This window comes from Pongo pygmaeus, chromosome 6 (genome assembly GCF_028885625.2).
Source record: "Pongo pygmaeus isolate AG05252 chromosome 6, NHGRI_mPonPyg2-v2.0_pri, whole genome shotgun sequence".
NCBI classification, from domain to species: domain Eukaryota; kingdom Metazoa; phylum Chordata; class Mammalia; order Primates; family Hominidae; genus Pongo; species Pongo pygmaeus.
This window is the reverse complement of record NC_072379.2, coordinates 69348412-69365633: the sequence shown is the minus strand read 5'-3', so window position 1 is coordinate 69365633 and position 17222 is coordinate 69348412. Positions and strand designations below refer to the sequence as shown.

At 36.1% G+C, this 17222-nt stretch overlaps 1 long non-coding RNA gene across 1 annotated transcript in view; it reads left to right on the top strand.

The window, feature by feature from the left end:
- The first annotated feature begins 2266 nt into the window (after positions 1 to 2266).
- LOC129041345 (uncharacterized) overlaps positions 2267 to 17222 on the top strand; it is a 92238-nt gene continuing 77282 nt past the window's right edge. The window contains exon 1 of the long non-coding RNA XR_008503839.2: positions 2267 to 2573. This is a non-coding gene — a long non-coding RNA (uncharacterized LOC129041345). The remainder of the gene's footprint in view (positions 2574 to 17222) is intronic.

The window sequence follows — 17222 nt, the reverse complement described above, 5'->3', positions numbered from 1 at the left end:
ACGTGCAAAGTCTCTTTTACAAAGCAAGGTACACATATTCACTGGTTCTGAGAATTAGGACTTGGCTGTCTTTAAGAGGCCATTATTCATCCTATCACAACACTGAAACAAACCTCAAACTAAACTTAGTAAAGGATTGGTACAGAGCCAACTAATTACCTAAATCAGTTTAAGTAATTAAGAAATAGATCTGGAAAAAATGCAGCGAGTGATGAATTTTAATCCAATCTGCCAATACAAACCTGGGACTTTCCATTTTTACAAGAAACGCAGCAGTGAGATGAAAATAATCCTTAAAACATCACTGAAAGGCCCTGTAATTATAACTTGCTCCCGGGAAATTAAAGGAAAACTAAAAGAAGTATCCAGAAAACCCCAAACTTGGCTGTACTTATCACAGACATTGGTAAGTAATAATACTATACAACATTCACTTTGGATTATTATCTAGAAAAATTGATTAGCTTGACTGAGGCCATTATTTTTTCTCAGACCCCATTTATAAGCAATGCTATCTATTGATGAAAAGCTGTTTGAAAGCAAAGTGTGGTGTGGATCTCTTCTCCATAAGCAGCCTGCCCTGACCACCCTGAGTGAGCCTGATTAGATGCATTCTTTGCTAAGCAAAGAGCACTTTGTTTATTTTTTATTTATTTATTTATTTTATTATTATGTTTTAGCACAACTTGCACAGTAATATTCAAGGAAAAATGTTTGAAACCAAGCATCTCTGTCTCACTATGGAATAAAGTTAAACAGACATAGTTATGCATCTATAGTGCTTTAAGCAGGGGTAACAATAAAATACTTCAGTTAGATTGTAATGGTACATGCACTGCAAAATGCACTATTTATTTATTTATTTATTTATTTGACAGGGTCTTGTTCTGTCACCCTGGCTGGAGTGCAGTGGCACCATCTCGGCTCACTGCAACCTCCACCTCCCGGGTTCAAGCAATTCTGATGCCTCAGTCTCCCAAGTAGCAAGGATTACAGGCGCATGGTAACACGCCTGGATCATTTTTGTATTTTCAGTAGAGACGGGGTTTTGCCATGTTCCCAGGCTGGTCTTGAACTCCTGCTCTCATGTGATCCGCCCGCTTTGGCCTCCCAAAGTGCTGGGATTACAGGTGTGAGCCACTGCGCCCAACCGCAAAGTGCACTTTAAATACAGTTGTATTTATCTTCCAACAGGTATAAAAACCATTATAAACTATATAATGAATTGGCTGTACCAGTTTATTCAATAAATATTTAAACAGTTATTAAGATGGTAATTATGTACTTTGAAGGAAACATAATAATGGATTTTATCTTTGAGGCTAAAAAGCACTTGTGGGGCTTTTGGTCTCCTCCTCTTGAGGAGATTTGTGACTGTTTTTAACCACTACAGTTCAGCAGAAATTATGCAAAATAATTGTCCAAAGTAGGGACAGGAAAAACCAAGAAGCTGAAAGGACCATGGATGTCAGGTGGAATAAACATTCACTCCCAGAGCCCCAACATGCCAGGTGAAAAGCCTAACTATGCTGAGGCTAAGAAGGTATGAGGAGGAGGCCATGCCATGTGGAGAGCCCAGGTGTAAGGTGTTAAAGTTGACAGTCTCAGCTGCAGCCAGCCTTCAAGTCATTCCAGCTCAGGCAAGATCTATAAATGAAGAAGCCTCCAGATAATTCCTGCCCAGTACAATCAAGTCAGCTGGAGCTGCTACACTGCGGAGCAGAGATAAACCACACCTGCCTTGCGATGTCCAAGTTTCTGACCCATAGAATCTGTGAGCATGATGAAATGGTGGTGTTTCATGCCGCTAGGTTTTGAGATGATTTGTTACATAGCAAAGATAATCAGAAGAGTCTTTCAAGGCTGACCACAAATTAATGTAATGTAATGTCAATGAAACTTTTTGTGTTAACATGGAATTGTGACTGAAGCCACAAAGCTGACAAAGTGAGGTGTTATAAGTGTATCAACTCTCATTAGAGCTGCCCAAAATAGGGCCAGGCCAAGAACAGCAGCATAGTGGGCCAATGTGCAATCACACCAGCCCCCAATGTATTTGACAGGATACTTATTTTGCAAATCTTCATTTATCATTAAGTATAAAGAGGTGTTTGCCTCACCTTCAATGGTCAACAACCTAAGGTGACTTAGAAAAAAAAATACTGATGCCAAGTCCCTCCCCAGATGGATTGAATCAGAGCTGCTTAGGGTGGAGCCAAAAGGCTTGTTTTTTAAAAGCTTCCCAGGTAATTCTAATGTGTGTGTAGTCAGGTATGAGAACGATTGCAAGCAAAAGCAGCTGAGGGACGCTGTCCAAGGAGTAGGCTCAGTAGTACAAACTGCAAATACTCGAGAAGGGAAAAGTTCAGCCTTGTACTGGAAAGTGGTTTAGCATGCTGGAGCTGGTTTTCTGCTTGGTTGCCCTACAACTTTGGCCCAACTACTTGGCCTCTGGGACTCAGATTCCTCCTCTTTAAAATGGTGCTAATAATAGCACCTACCCTCTGTGAGGAGGATGCTGTGAGGACAAAATGAGATCATCCACATAAGCCGTGAACCCTGTTCCTGGTCAGGTAAGTGCTCAATAAATGAGCTGCTATTAGTACAAGGTTATGTTGGAAATTTACGATGAAATACTGCCATATAATGAAGTTCTTTTTAGTTTTTCAGACATTTCGTGAATGTACCTTATTTCAGCTATAGTTAGTATCCAAACAACTTGCTAGATTGATCCATTTTTTTATCAGATTTTTCTTGATATCAGGAAAGCTGTGCTTTGTCTGAGCAACCACTTTTTCATTTTTTGTTTTTTCTTAATTTGGATGCAATGAATCTTGTGGTCAATTTGTCTCTCTGCTTTGGCATTAGAAAACTAAACTGACCCAAATCTCATAACTGAATAAAACTGGCTATATTATTCTCTCCTTGTTTTTTCCATTCCCCCTTAAAACCTCAGCTTTGATTTTATACTTTCATGCAACATGTACATCTTTTTGGAAGGTGACTCAAGCACTTGGTAGGATGGGACCAAGGTAAGTTATCTGTATTAGGAGAGTTTTTCTATGATGAGGTCCAGACTAATAGGCAACTGGTTAATTGAAAAATGTGGTTAAAGCAGGGAGTCCTTAAAACATGTATACACACCTTAAATTTTTTTAACTTAAAACATACAAATGTGCATCTTTTAATTAATCTTTTGGTATACAGGTTGTTACAAGTCCTTGTCTTTAGAAAAGGATCTACTGCTGGAACTTGTCACTGTTTCTTGTATCTCCACACCTGAAATTCATCAACTACTATACCCACTTTTTAAAATAGAATGAGAACTGAGACACTTTTAAAGAGTGTAGAATCTTCCTAGAATGTTAATATATTCCTCCCGAATCTTTAACAATTTTCTTGCCCACATCGAATTCAAAAACATTTTTAATTACTTCCATTGTCAAAATATTTTAATACTTTTAACCAAATTTTCATAGGAACAGTAAATTTCTTGTTGCACTTCATTTGTAATATTTTTATTCTCAGGTTTGGGACAAATAAATTGAATCTCAGGACACAACTCAACTGGTGGAAACAAGAGCTTGAGGCTGTCCATTAGCCTGTTTGTTGTGAACGTTCATGTTCTGTCACTTTGGTCTGTATGTTTTGGACAGAGTGGGGAGTTTTGTATAAGTGATTGATATAGAAAAATAGCGACGTGAATAGTCCCACATAAAAATACATAGCTAAACTTAGCAATGAGAACATTCAGAGGTATCCAAATATACAAATATGTAGAGGAACACAAGTGGATGACCATGGGTTAGTACATCCATGTAGATGGCTGTGTGCACATGTGCCCATGCTTTCCCATAAATGATTGTTTTTATTCTCTTCCTCTCATAATATTGCTCTTGCAAAGATCTGACAGTACCTTTCATTTGGTTGCCATTTCCAGAATGAATGTAACTTTAGTTTTTATATTGGTTCCATGTAGTTCAAAAGTTGTTTCCTAAACTGATGTTTACTGTTCTTTAATATTTCTGGGAATATTTTAGATGTTTGTCCAAATCTAAAAAAATTATAACACAGCATGCTTGGGAGAGCACACACATTTTATTGGTAAGAAACATTCTTTCCCTTCATGACTGTCTTTTAAAATTTCCTGATTATTGTGCCTTAATTATAAAGGAAACATTCTTGACTTGGGAGATTAACTTCATAAACTAATGAATCTCCTGAATCTGGTAGGTAGATTTAACACTGAGCAATGAAAACTACTAAATATTAAAGGAAAAGTGAAAGTTGTACCTCGTCTGCAGCCAACTGTGATAGGTAGCAACTTTGTCACCTGAGGCTTTCTAGAACACTCTGAAAAGGAGATTTGTTCCTCCCAGGGTGGTAAGGAAGGGTCCTAGTGATGGGTGTAAAATTCTTTTCAGGTGCACAATAAAAAGCATTTAAGGCAAAAGCTTTTATCTGATTACCATTAAGTAAATCAGGGATTTCTGTAGAAGCTTACGTTTCAGGTGTATCTTAAATATGATATTTGGGCCAGGCATGGTGGCTCACTCCTGTACTCCCAGCACTTTGGGAGGCCGAGGTGGGCGGATCACGAGGTCAGGAGATAGAGACCATCTTGGCTAATACGGTGAAAACCCATCTCTACTAAAAAAAAGAAAAAAATACAAAAAATTATCTGGGAGTGGTGGCAGGCACCTGTAGTCCCAGCTATTCAGCAGCCTGAGGCAGGGGAATGGCGTGAACCTGGGAGGCGGAGGTTACAGTGAGCTGAGATCGCGCCACTGCACTCCAGCCTGGGCAACAGAGCGAGACTCCATCTCAAAAAAAAAAAAAAAAAAAAAAAGAGGAGTACAAATTGTCCAGTTTAAATAAGGTAATTTAAAAGAAAGTAACTTTTCCAAGATTACCAAATAATGAAGCACAGAGAAACCTGATTGGGTCCTTCCCTTCTCTTTATCTTTATCTTTATTTTGTCTTTATTCTTTAGATCCCTTTATGGGTCCACCTCTGCCTATCTTAATGATTAACTATACAAGCGGAAAAAAATTGTAGAAATATATTAATAACTTATTTAACCATATTAAGTTCAATTACAAAGTTCAGCTGGTCTCTCAGCTCTGGGTGTGACCACAGATCACAAAGTTCTGAGAACGGCTGGGAAGCATGTCTAATAGATTGTACTTTTCTATGAATCACACAGCTCTTAGTTCTGGGGTTTTATGATAAATCCTAAGGTTTATCCCAAACTACTTTCTTCCAATGCAGCTTTTGGTATATGAATATTCTATGGGTGGTATATTTTCATTAATAATGTCTATTAAGTATAAGTTAGAATATATGTCCCTAAATACTTTAAACATGTGGAGAAATGTTAAATCTTTAGGCAAATTACATACAAAATAATCAATCATCTTTATTGTTCTTCCCCAGAGACCAAGGGATTAATAAGATATTAAATGGTCAATTTTAAGTATTGTGTTAAGGCAAAGTTGATTATAGTTCACAGAAGGAATGTTAGCAAGATGAGTAATTAAACATTATTTGGGTCACAGCCTAATAGTCATGGATTGAAGAGTGATAGCGACCTAATCTTAAAGTCTTAGAATTTAAAGCATGAAAACACTTAACAGCATTACTCTCTCAAGTATGGTTCTTGCCTCCCAAGAAGTGCACAGGAGAATCTACTGGAGTACAGGAGTTAATATCAGAACTTAGAAATTTAAATTTACATTGTATATGAAGAGGAAACAAGACAAACTTTACTTGATCTATTCTTCAACACCAATGCTATGGTTCATAGTGCATCCCTGAAGTCACAAGACATAGACTGCTTGTGAGGTGCTCCAAGGACAGGAAGGGAGCTCTACAGCCCAGAGTAGAGCAATAGAAGCATCTGTAGTCATTCATTACCTTCTAAAATTTAGAGACCCATTGCAGTTTACCTATGAAAAATTTTTGTTTCAATATTCTAGATGTCAGGATAATTTTTTCTTGATTTTACAAATAAACTTCATTGCTTTTGTTTATATTCTAAGAATTTTATTCACTTAGTTCTGTAATAAGTCTGAAGATAAAATAGTTTGGGTCTGTACTTTATCATGTTTTATTGAAATGTTCCAAAATGTCATTACAACTTGCAGTTTAAAATGGTATATTTGAGCTTCATCAACCTTTAAAATAAATGTCATAGCTTGAGTTTGAGCTTCTCTTCTGCATCTCTAAAATATATTTTAGAGAATTTAAAATATCATTGTCCCATCTTCCAAAGTCTGAACAACTTTGCAGTGGATAGACCATCTCATTAAATTAGATCATTTAAAGAAAAATCCAATTTGGTGTGTGTATTTAAAATACTGCACCTTTGAGACAAAGCTGGAAAATATATATGTAAATATAGAACTGTTGAAAAGATATGCAAATAGTCCACAACTTCAGGGTGTCCTGGAGGTGAGTCCTCATCTCATGAGACTTAGAGAATGAGCTGCTCACAGACATATTCTGTGTACTTACTAAAAAAGAATGCTGTCTACATCTTTCATTAAAGCTCTACTGTCAAAAGACTATGAATGTTGTCAGTTGTTCATTGTCAAGGTACAATGTCCAGAACTTCTTTGTTGAGTAAAGTCATAGCCTTCAGTTGGCAAAAAATGGTAGAAATTACTCCTAGGTTGTCTATTTTACTACTTGCACAGAATAATCAATTGACTGTTGTTTGTCATATCCAAGGCAGAATCTGCAATAATGGACTCATATTTGATGTTTGTTTATATCACTTAATGAGACAGCCAAGTGTAAAGGGGTTCCTGGAAAAACTCCAACCAGCCTGTGCAGTGGAAAGTGTGCACGTTGGGGTGGAGCCGCAGAAGTTCGTGCCGTTTGCAGCAGGGAGGAGTTTGGCCCTTCCTCTTCCTGGGAGGAACCTGGGATTCAATCTGCGAGGCAGGAAGGATATACTAGCAGGACTCACTCTGCTGAGGGTACCTGTTTCCCCTTTTCTTCCTTTTTGCCCAATAAATTGCATTTTCTCAACCTTCAAAGTATCCGCAAGCCTCATACTTTATGGCAATGTGACAAGGACCCCATTTTTAGCTGAACTAGGTAGAAAATCCTACAACATTATTTTGTTCATGTTTTCCAATTTTTTTGATTAATTCCCATAAGTAGTTGTGTATATAAGTTACCACTGTTTTTTGAATCCTGACTTTTTACTAGCAATCTTGCAAAAATAGATCCAAATAAGCAATTCATTTAATGATTATGTGATTTCCATGAGATTTTCTTTGAGGAAAACCATATTTTTATCATGCCCTTTGAAGAGCAACCATTTTTATATAAAAATAACTACAAAGACCATTTTTTAGCACTTGAAGATAATACCAAATGCTCTATTTATTATTCAAGATGCTTGTCTGATTGATTTTTATTTTATTTATGTGTAATCCAAGCAAACATGGTGTTCTTTATCATCTGTCCTACCAAAGACTTCAGAGGTCTTTTGGTCTATAGAAAGCCCATATCTGTCTGTTTTATAAACTACTTTAACCCGTAAACTTGTAACAGCTTCAGAGAGGTTAAGAACTTTCGTTTTTTTTTGTTTGTTTGTTTGTTTGTTTGTTTTGTTTTGTTTTTTTACAATAGAAGTATCTAAAAGAAAACTGAGTAGATAAAAATATTTAATATAAATGTTCTTGTAAACTTTCCATTTTAATTAAAGTTTCCACACAGTGAGCCCCTTTTAACACTGAACATATTCTGCTTTTCATTAAATGGTAAAGTCTAATAGAATTTCAGAGATCAGATAAATCCTAAAAATCCCTTAGGCAGAGCCAAATTAAAGCAAAATTTTGCAGAAAGTGATTCCTCCCCACCCCACTGAAACATCCATTCCTCCTCCTCCTATATCCCCCAAGGTATACTTAATCCAAATCCCACACATATTTAATTTCAATTTTATGGTGCAATTGCTCATAAAAATTTAGCTCAGTACAGGTCAAAGCCTCTCCCTTCTTTTGTCAAAATGTGTTAACTTTGTATTACTTGCGACAGAATAGCTCCCTTTTCCATAGACCTTCTATATCTTTAGTGAATTAACCTGCCGTGTAGTTCAAATCACGTTATCTCTATATTGCCACAGCAAACAATGAGTGTTTAGAGATCAAGTCAAATCAATTTAAATAGAAATAAATGAGAATAACTATATAGCATGATTACAAATGAATGTTTTCCTTTAGATCATTTATTACCATCTTATCAGAAAATAGACCAAAGACCAAAGTGCTTATTTCAGTGGGAAGAAATGTGATGATTCAGTGAGTTGCTCCCTACAGAATCAATAGAAAGCAGATGTCTTATTCACATACCCCTGACAATCTTGCAGTAAGTGCTGGTGCCTAGAAACCCTGTTTGTAAGATCATATATAGTATGTCTGCATCTAAATGTGGATTTGTGTTATTGGAAATCATACATGAGGGATTGCTGCCCCACCCCCATTTCAACACTAGGTAAGTGGGATACATTTTGTCTATCATAACTCATTAGAGACAGAGTCTTGTTATGTTGTCCAAGCCGGCTCAAGCAATACTCCTGCTTTAGCCTCCCAAAAGGCTGTGACTACAGGCAAATGCCACTGTGCTCAACTTGTTTATTGTAACTTTGAGTCCAAATAAACTTGCCCTGATTTATGCACAGCTTTAATGTTACTACACCTAGCTTCTGTAACAAATATGAAACTTTAAGCTATTCTTATGCTTCCATGGAATATCTTACCTTGGTCAAATTAATTACTTCCCGACTTAATCACCGAGAAAACAGAAAAAATAGAGGGCCAAGATAAGAATGACATGTGAAATAGACTGTTGTAATCATGAAGTTGACAGAAAGAGCCCTACTGGTTTTCTAGATTAAGGCCTTATCTTTGTTACTGTAAGCAATCATTTTGGGAAACTGCCATCTAAAGTACATGATGAAAGCAATATTTTATTACTTATATTAACTTTTATTTCTTATTAAAAATCCATGTCAATTATAGAAAAATATTACAGTTAAGCAAATACAAGAAAATACATAGTAATCTGTAATCCCACCAGTGGGAAATAACCATGATTAGTTAACATTCTGATACACAGTCTTCTAGACATTACAAACTCCTTAACCTAAGGGCTTTGTGCTGCTGTTTCCTCTGCTTAAGATGTTCAACAGATCTGCATGTGCCTTCTTAATTCAGGCCTCAATTCAAATGTCACCTCTGAGGATACGCCTTCCCTCACCAGTCCAGACGAAGCAAGCCCCAGCCCATCTTCCCAGTCATTTTCTAGCACATTACCCTATTTTATCATCTCTATATCCCTTAGCGGTACCTGCAATTCATTTGTGTTCATAGTATGTTTCTCTCCACTTCTGTCACCTGTTATTTCCAGAACCCTACAACAGCATCAGGCACATTTTTGTTTTTCAGAAAATATTTGTTAGCCTGTTTACTGAAATTGACCATACCCATGAGCATTTTTTTCTGTCAGTAAATATTTTCCCAGAACATCTTTTGGTGGCTATATCCTGTTGCTACATGTGTATAGGTATATGAGGTCACAAATTATTCTTATGAGTCTACAATTATAGGACATTTTGGTGGTTTCCAGTTTTTACTATGCTAATTGTATAGTGATAAGCATTTTAATAGCTACATGGGTACACACATCCAGGATTATTTCCTTAGAAAAATTCCTAGAAGTAGGATGTCTGTATTAAAGGGTATATACTTCTTAAGGCCTCTGACAATATGCATTAAATTATGCTGCAAAAATTTGAAACCCATTAATACTCCTATTGATGTAGGACAGTGATCAGTTATCATACCTTTGCCAGTCCTTGAGTATTGTCATTTAAAAATCCTTACCAGTGTTACTTTTAGTGTGAAAACTGAGTTGAAATGACAAATATTGCATATGCCTGCTTGTGTCAGGCTAGCATGGAGGGAAAGTGATTAAAAGTATGTCTCTGTAGCAGGATGAGCCACAGACAAAACCTCTCAGACACTGAGTTGTAGAAGGAAGGGCTTTATTCGCTGGCAGCATCGGCAAGCTACTGCCTTAAAATCTGAGCTCCCCGAATGTACAATTTCTGTCCCTTTTAAGGGCTCACAACACTCAAGATTTCAAATGAAAGGGTCGTGATTGATTTGAGCAAGCAAGGAGTATGTGACGGGCTGCATGCGCCAGTGGTCAGAGAGAAACAACAGGGCAGGGAGTTTCACAATGTTCTTCTATACAATGTCTGGAATCTGTGAATAACATTGGTTTCTGGAGTCATGAGTTGATTTTTAACTACTAGGTTTAGGCCAGGCAGGCCCAGGTCCGGTTTTGGGCCTGCCTGTCTTTGATTTTACTACTTGTTGTTTTTTCTTAAAACAGGTACTGAGTATAAAACAATATAAAACAATATGAGAGGGTCTCTCTTTTCTCTCATCGCAAGATTGTTCTTCAGGGCCTTCATCAGGACATGACTTTAACTGAGCACCCTCTCACTGGCAACTAGACCTCATCTTGTTATACATCTTTCTTTGTTCTAAAACTGAAGCTGATTTGGCTCCAAATGAGCTGCTTTAAACTGTAAATATCATGCAATTCATTTAAGTCCATTAATGTTCTAAACTTAGATCTCATTATTTTTTTTGTTAACATCTAAAAATTTTGCTAGCAGAAACACATCTTAGGCCAGCAACTAATTTGATTTGGCTAGGGTACAATCAGCTCTCTTTATCTGTAGGTTCTGTGTTCATGGATTCAACTAACCACAGATACAAAATACTTGGAAAATAAAGTGGATGATGGTGTCTGTCCTGAATATGTGCAGATATTTTTCCTTGTCATTATGCCTTAAACAATGTGGCATAACAATTATTTACATAGCATTTACATTGTATTCAGTATTATAAGTAACCTAGAGATGACTTAAAGAATACAGGAGGGGATGTGTAGGTTATATGTAGACATCATGCTGTTTATTTGAAAGATTTGAGCATGCCGGATTTTGGTATCCTTGGAGGGTGGGGTTTTAGGACCAATCCCCCAGAGAAACTGAGGGAATTATTGTTAAATATCTAAAACTCTTCATAAGAATTGCAAAAACACTTCATAAGAATTGCAAAAACAAAATGGAATAGATTGAGAGCCCTTCTTGTGTATATAGGGTGTTCACACATGCTTTTGCTCAGTAATTCATTGACTTGGTCAAAAAAAAAAAGCCAGCTGGTGCAATGGCTCACCCCTGTAATCCCAGCACTTTGGGAGGCCAAGGCAGGCAGATCACCTGAGGTCAGGAGTTTGAGACCAGCCTGGCCAATATGGTGAAACCGCATCTCTACAAAAATACAAAAATTAGCTGGGCATGATAGCGGATCCTGTTATTCCAGCTACTTGGGAGGCTGAGGCAGGAGAATTGCTTGAACCTGGGAGGCAGAGGTTGCAGTGAGCCGAGATTGGGCCATTGCCCTCCAGCCTGCATGACAGAGCAAGACTCTGTCTCAAAAAAAATAAGAGCTGAGCATTGACTCATGGTAAAATGAATTGTGATATGAAGAACACCAAGAAATATCACAATTGATTCCTGACCCCAAATATACTCTTTAACTCTGAAAAATAAATCCCAGGCAGAAAAAAAAGTTTCATGGTAAGAATACTGGGCGATCTCAAGGTAGTTAATGACAGACTGAATGTTTGTTTCTTGGAACAAAGTAAGCGCAGAGGGTTTGGAGGATATCATGGTACCCAGCAGAAGTGGAGCTAGAATCTGAGCTGGGTGGCAATATTTCAATAAGAGTTAAAACCTCATCTATTCTTTTTTAGATAGTTGGTGGGCAATCAAAATCTGAACAGACCCAATTGGCTTCAGAAATAGTCAACATTTATTTAGATTTAGACCTTCCATCATGGATTCCAAACAGGCTTTTCTGTTTTTGTCCCTTCAAGTATCCTGTGTTCCAACCAATCCAGGTGACTTAGTGGTTGTTCCTTTCCCACTGTTACCTTTGTGTTCATTGTTTTTCAGTCTTAAAAGTGTAAATCTTACCAAGTACTTAATGCCACCTTCAAAATACAATTCAGTTAGGCTTTAGCCAAATGCTGCCTTCCCTGTTAAGTGTCTTTTCTGTCCTCTGCTGGATCAATTCCCTCCTTTCTTTGTGGTAATACTTAACACATTCTGCCCTAAACAATAGTTACTGCTGTTCTTAACTTCAGTCCTCATTTGAATTTGAAACTTCCTAAGGACAGATAGCATGACCTACATTTTAAAAATAATTGTTCCAATAATTTCCCCTCTTTTAAACTATCATATACTTGTTACAAAATGTTATAAGTATAAAGTGAATTGTCCATTTTTCCACCAAGTAAAGACAGCTATTTCTATTGTGAAATGTTTAATTTCAACCTTTTTCATGTATATTTTTGTCATTGTGCTCTTGCCAAATATAAGCTTCTATACAATAAGAGCTAATATTAAATGCTGATATGAACCAGATACTGCTTTAAGTTCATTCATATGTTAATTAAATGTCTTCACTGGAACCATATGAGGTGGTTAGCATTTTTATCCCCCTTTACAGATGTAAGAAATGGCCCAGAGAGGTTATGTCATTTGTCCAAGGACATACAGCTAATATGTGGGGATTTGCAAAATGGCAAGCTGGCCCCAAAGGTACCACTGCTTTCTAAAAGATTTAAATATCTTTTTCAGTGGAAACCAAATGTTCCATCATGTTGGTGTATGGTAATTTACTTAACCATTTTCTGATCTTAACATTTAATTTGTCATTTAAAATGACACTGTCATTATCATTTTAATGTCCCAAACTTTCTAAAAGATAAAGTAACAATCCAAGTGAATTATTGGGTCAAAAGATATTATTTGAAGGTCTATGATGCATATCACCAAATTGTTTTCCAAAAGAGTTTTAAAAATCGTGGTTCCTAGAGTAGTTCATGAGAGAGTATTGTAGTGACCACATATTACTAACACTGAAAATTGTTTTAATTTTTTTATGGTTGTTAATTTCATAGGTAAACTTACTGTCATAATATGAATTGATAAAAAACTTAGACAAATTGCATTGAACAGAGTTTAGTGTAGCAAAGAATTATTCATGAATTGGGCAGCTCCCAACCAGAATAGGTTCAGAGAGGCTCCAGTATAGCTACGTGATGGATTTATGGACAGAAAAAGGAACGTGACACACAGAAAGTGGAAGTGAGATATAGAAATAGACGATTGGCTAAAACCCAGTTTGAATTGGTTAAAACCCAGTTTGAACAGAGTTTGAATAGTTGCCACCTTTGATTGGCCGCTTTGATTCACTTAGTGAATTATAACTAAGTTATAGTTCACTGTGTATGGAGAAACCTTAGGCTGAACTAAGAATATGTAAGGATGCAGCTTTAGGCTAAACTTAACAGTATCTCTTCCATTTCTAGTAGAGATAGATACTTTTATGCAAATAGCCTTTTTGTGTCTTTCTTTCGCAACAGTTCATTTCAACTCTTTGCCCATTAATTTACTGAACATGTTAGTGTTTTTTTCCTATCAGCTTGAATAAACAGTTCTGTAATAGAGGTAATAAAATATGCCTGTTGGAATTACTACAGATTATATCTGTGTTTGGTAATTTGGCTACCTATTTCAGTTATTTCCAGAAATATAAATGTTTAAGAATTTTATCTTTTGATTATTCAATTATAATTTATTCTACCTCTTTTAAATCTATGAAGCCCTTCTTCAAAGAGTTATCAAATATTCATTTCTAGTTTCTTTTAATTCTGAAGTAGATACAGCTGTTTTTTAACAACAAATTCTTATTCTACCTGTAATTGATATACGGATTTGGCAGTATAATTAGGAGAAAAATCAAAATTTTCAAAACATACATGTTTTCTCCAAATACATAATCAGTTAACACCAGTGGTTCTTAGTCATGTATGTACATTTTGGAAGGTTCAATGCAGAGCCTTACAAAATCCAGGAACAACATGAAAGATCATTACACTTTGCCTGAAACTTAGGTTTTACACTATTGGCTGTGATTTGAGGAAACTAAAGTCATTGGCACAAAAAGTTGTTGGTGCTGGTGCATGGATTTTTATTCATCTCAAATAAAGTGAAGGGACTTTGAAATTTGGCTTTTCCATTTCTTCCAAGACTGTTTAATGAAAGATTTCTCTTTAAGAAGTGAAGTAAAATGCCTAAGGAAAGATTTGGATATTTCTACAAGAAAAAAAGTATATGGTATCATGGGCAGAGGATTTGTTGTTTTTCTTTTGTTGTTATGCTGTAGCAAATAAGTATTTAAATGACAACACAGCTCAGTCATGGTGGCCTCAACATTGATGCAAAACAAGGAAAAACTTAAAAAAACTATATAACTTACAAACCAAAACATCAAACTATTTTGTGCATATTAAATTGTCAGAGATATATTTCTGTAATCTTGAGGCCATTTTTTCTTTTTTCTTTTACTTTAAGTTCTGGCATACATGTGCAGAATGTGCAGGTTTCTAACATAGGTATACATGTGCCATGGTGGTTTGCTGCACCTGTCAACCCATCATCTAGGTTTTAAGCCCTGCATGCATTAGGTATTTGTCCTAATGCTCTCCCTCTCCTTGCCCCCCACCCCCTGACAGGCCCCGGTATGTGATATTCCCCTCCCGGTGTCCATGTGTTCTCATTGTTCAACTCCCACTTATGAGTGACAACATGCAGTTTTTGGTTTCTGTTCCTGGGTTAGTTTGCCGAGAATGATGGTTTCCAGCTTCATCCATGTCCCTGCAAAGTACACGAACTCATTCTTTTTTATGGTTTCATAGCATTCCATGGTGTGTATGTGCCACATTTTCTTTATCTAGTCTATCATTGATGGGCATTTGGGTTGGTTCCAAGTCTTTGCCATTGTAAATAGTGCTGCAATAAACATATGTGTGCATGTGTCTTTATAGTAGAATGATTTATAATTCTTTCGGTATATACCCAGGAATGGGATTGCTGGGTCAAATGGTATTTCTGGTTCTAGATCCTTGAGGAATCACCACGCTGTCTTCCACAATGGTTGAACTAATTTACACTCTCACCAAGAGTGTAAAAGCATTCGTATTTCTCCACAGCCTCACCAGCGTCTGTTGTTTCCTGACTTTTTGATGATCACCATTCTAATTGGCATGAGATGGTATCTCATTGTGGTTTTGATTTGAATTTCTTTAGCGGCCAGTGATGAGATTTTTTTTTTCATGTTTGTTGGCTGCATAAATGTCTTCTTTTGAGAAGTGTCTGTTCATATCTTTCTCCCACTTTTTGATGGAGTTTTTATTTTTTCTTGTAAATTTAAGTTCCTTGTAGATGCTGGATGTTAGACCTTTGTCAGATAGGTAGCTTGCAAAAATTTTCTCCCATTCTGTAGGTTGCCTGTTCACTCTGACAGTTTCTTTTGCTGTGCAGAAGCTCTTTAGTTTAATTAGATTTCATTTGTCAATTTGACTTTTGTTGCAATTGCTTTTGGTGTTTTAGTCATGAAATCTTTGCCCACGCCTATGTCCTAAATGGTATTACCTAGGTTTTCTTCTAGGGTTTTTATGATTTTAGAAAATATCAAACATTTTAAATATTTATACTAAATTTGAACAATACTTTATTTGGAATATAGTAGAAATTTTAAATCTGCTAAAGTGGCTAGTTTACATGTAAGCATTATGAATGTTTGTGGAAATTTATGTAATACATACTTGTATGGCATATTTGTTATATGTGACTATTAAGCAATGAGACCATATTTAAATACTTTGAGAAATAATTGCATCAGCTCATAGTGACTGCTTTGAAGGCAAAACATTCATTTGTATATATAAGTTCTAAAATCTTTAATAAAATATCATTTTATATAAATGTCATATAAGCATAAAAACTATTGATCAATAATGTTAGCCCTTAAGTATTTCTATCAGATCTCCCACATATATTCTGCCCAAATTCTTTTATTGTAAATAATAATATAAGGCAAAACATTTGTCAGCCATGGATTAATATTTCTGGGTAAACAAATGAAGGAAAACCTCACTCTTCATAAGACAAAAATGAAAAAAAAACACCCAAACAAAGTCTGAAGTTGAAATTGTACATAAAATCCTATGAATAGAGAATAGATTTATTGTGACTCTCTAAATGAAAATTTTAAACTGAATACCCTGACATAGCTGATTACTTTTAATATTAGAGAATATTGCAAATCCTTTTGGAAATGCTGCCACATAAAACATACTCTAACATGCACACATCTAACACCTACACAAATACACAGGGACTGTGTACTCAGAAGTACAACAGATGAAAACTAACTTAGGTGTGAAATTGGCTGAATGACTTCCAATCTGAAGTCTTTGTCAAACAAAGTTCTCAGTGGTAGAAAAATCAAGGCATTTAATTTCTTGGTAGAACTTTTAATTTGGAACACATGTGTATCAAAAGGCATTCTCATAGCAAATATGATTGACTGTGGCTCATCGTCTGAATGTGCCCTTGCTTCCCTTATCTATAATCAGGGTTGATTTTTGAGGAAATCTGTAACTTAAAATGGTCCAAACTTTATTTCCTCTAAAGACTCGCTCTGACTTTGAGTTGATTTAGGACTGGAAGTGCACAATTGGGCTCATTGTTTCCTGCTCCCATGCTGTATTAAGAAAAAATTTAATGTATCCTGCAAGGATTAGCATAATTTTTTGAAAGCTGGACTTTTGCTTCTGAAGCTTAAATTCTATTGTCTATTTTTCTATTCAGATTTTTTGCAAATTGCTTTTTATTTTGGAGGTCTTGTGATTCTCAAGTCAACTTGTTTCTTTGTTTACTATAGTGTCTGCTGTATAAAGTAGAATACACATTCCATGTGACCAAAGTCTCTGTCTTAGCTACTTCCATATTTCCAGTGCTTGTCATGTAAATATTTAATGAAGAAAAACATAGTTCTATTTCAGTGATGTAATACTTTGCAGAATATTTTTTGTGGGTTGTCCCATCCCTGTCACCCAGCCTTCTCATAATCACTATCTGAATTTTTTACTTGAGAGTACTGAACACAATTCTTTCCTAGACCTCAGTTCCTCCTCACCCTTGACAAGTGAGCCTCAAAGTATAGTTGGGTGAACCCTGGGGAGGAGGGGTGTTCTGATATCCCATCAGGAAGTTA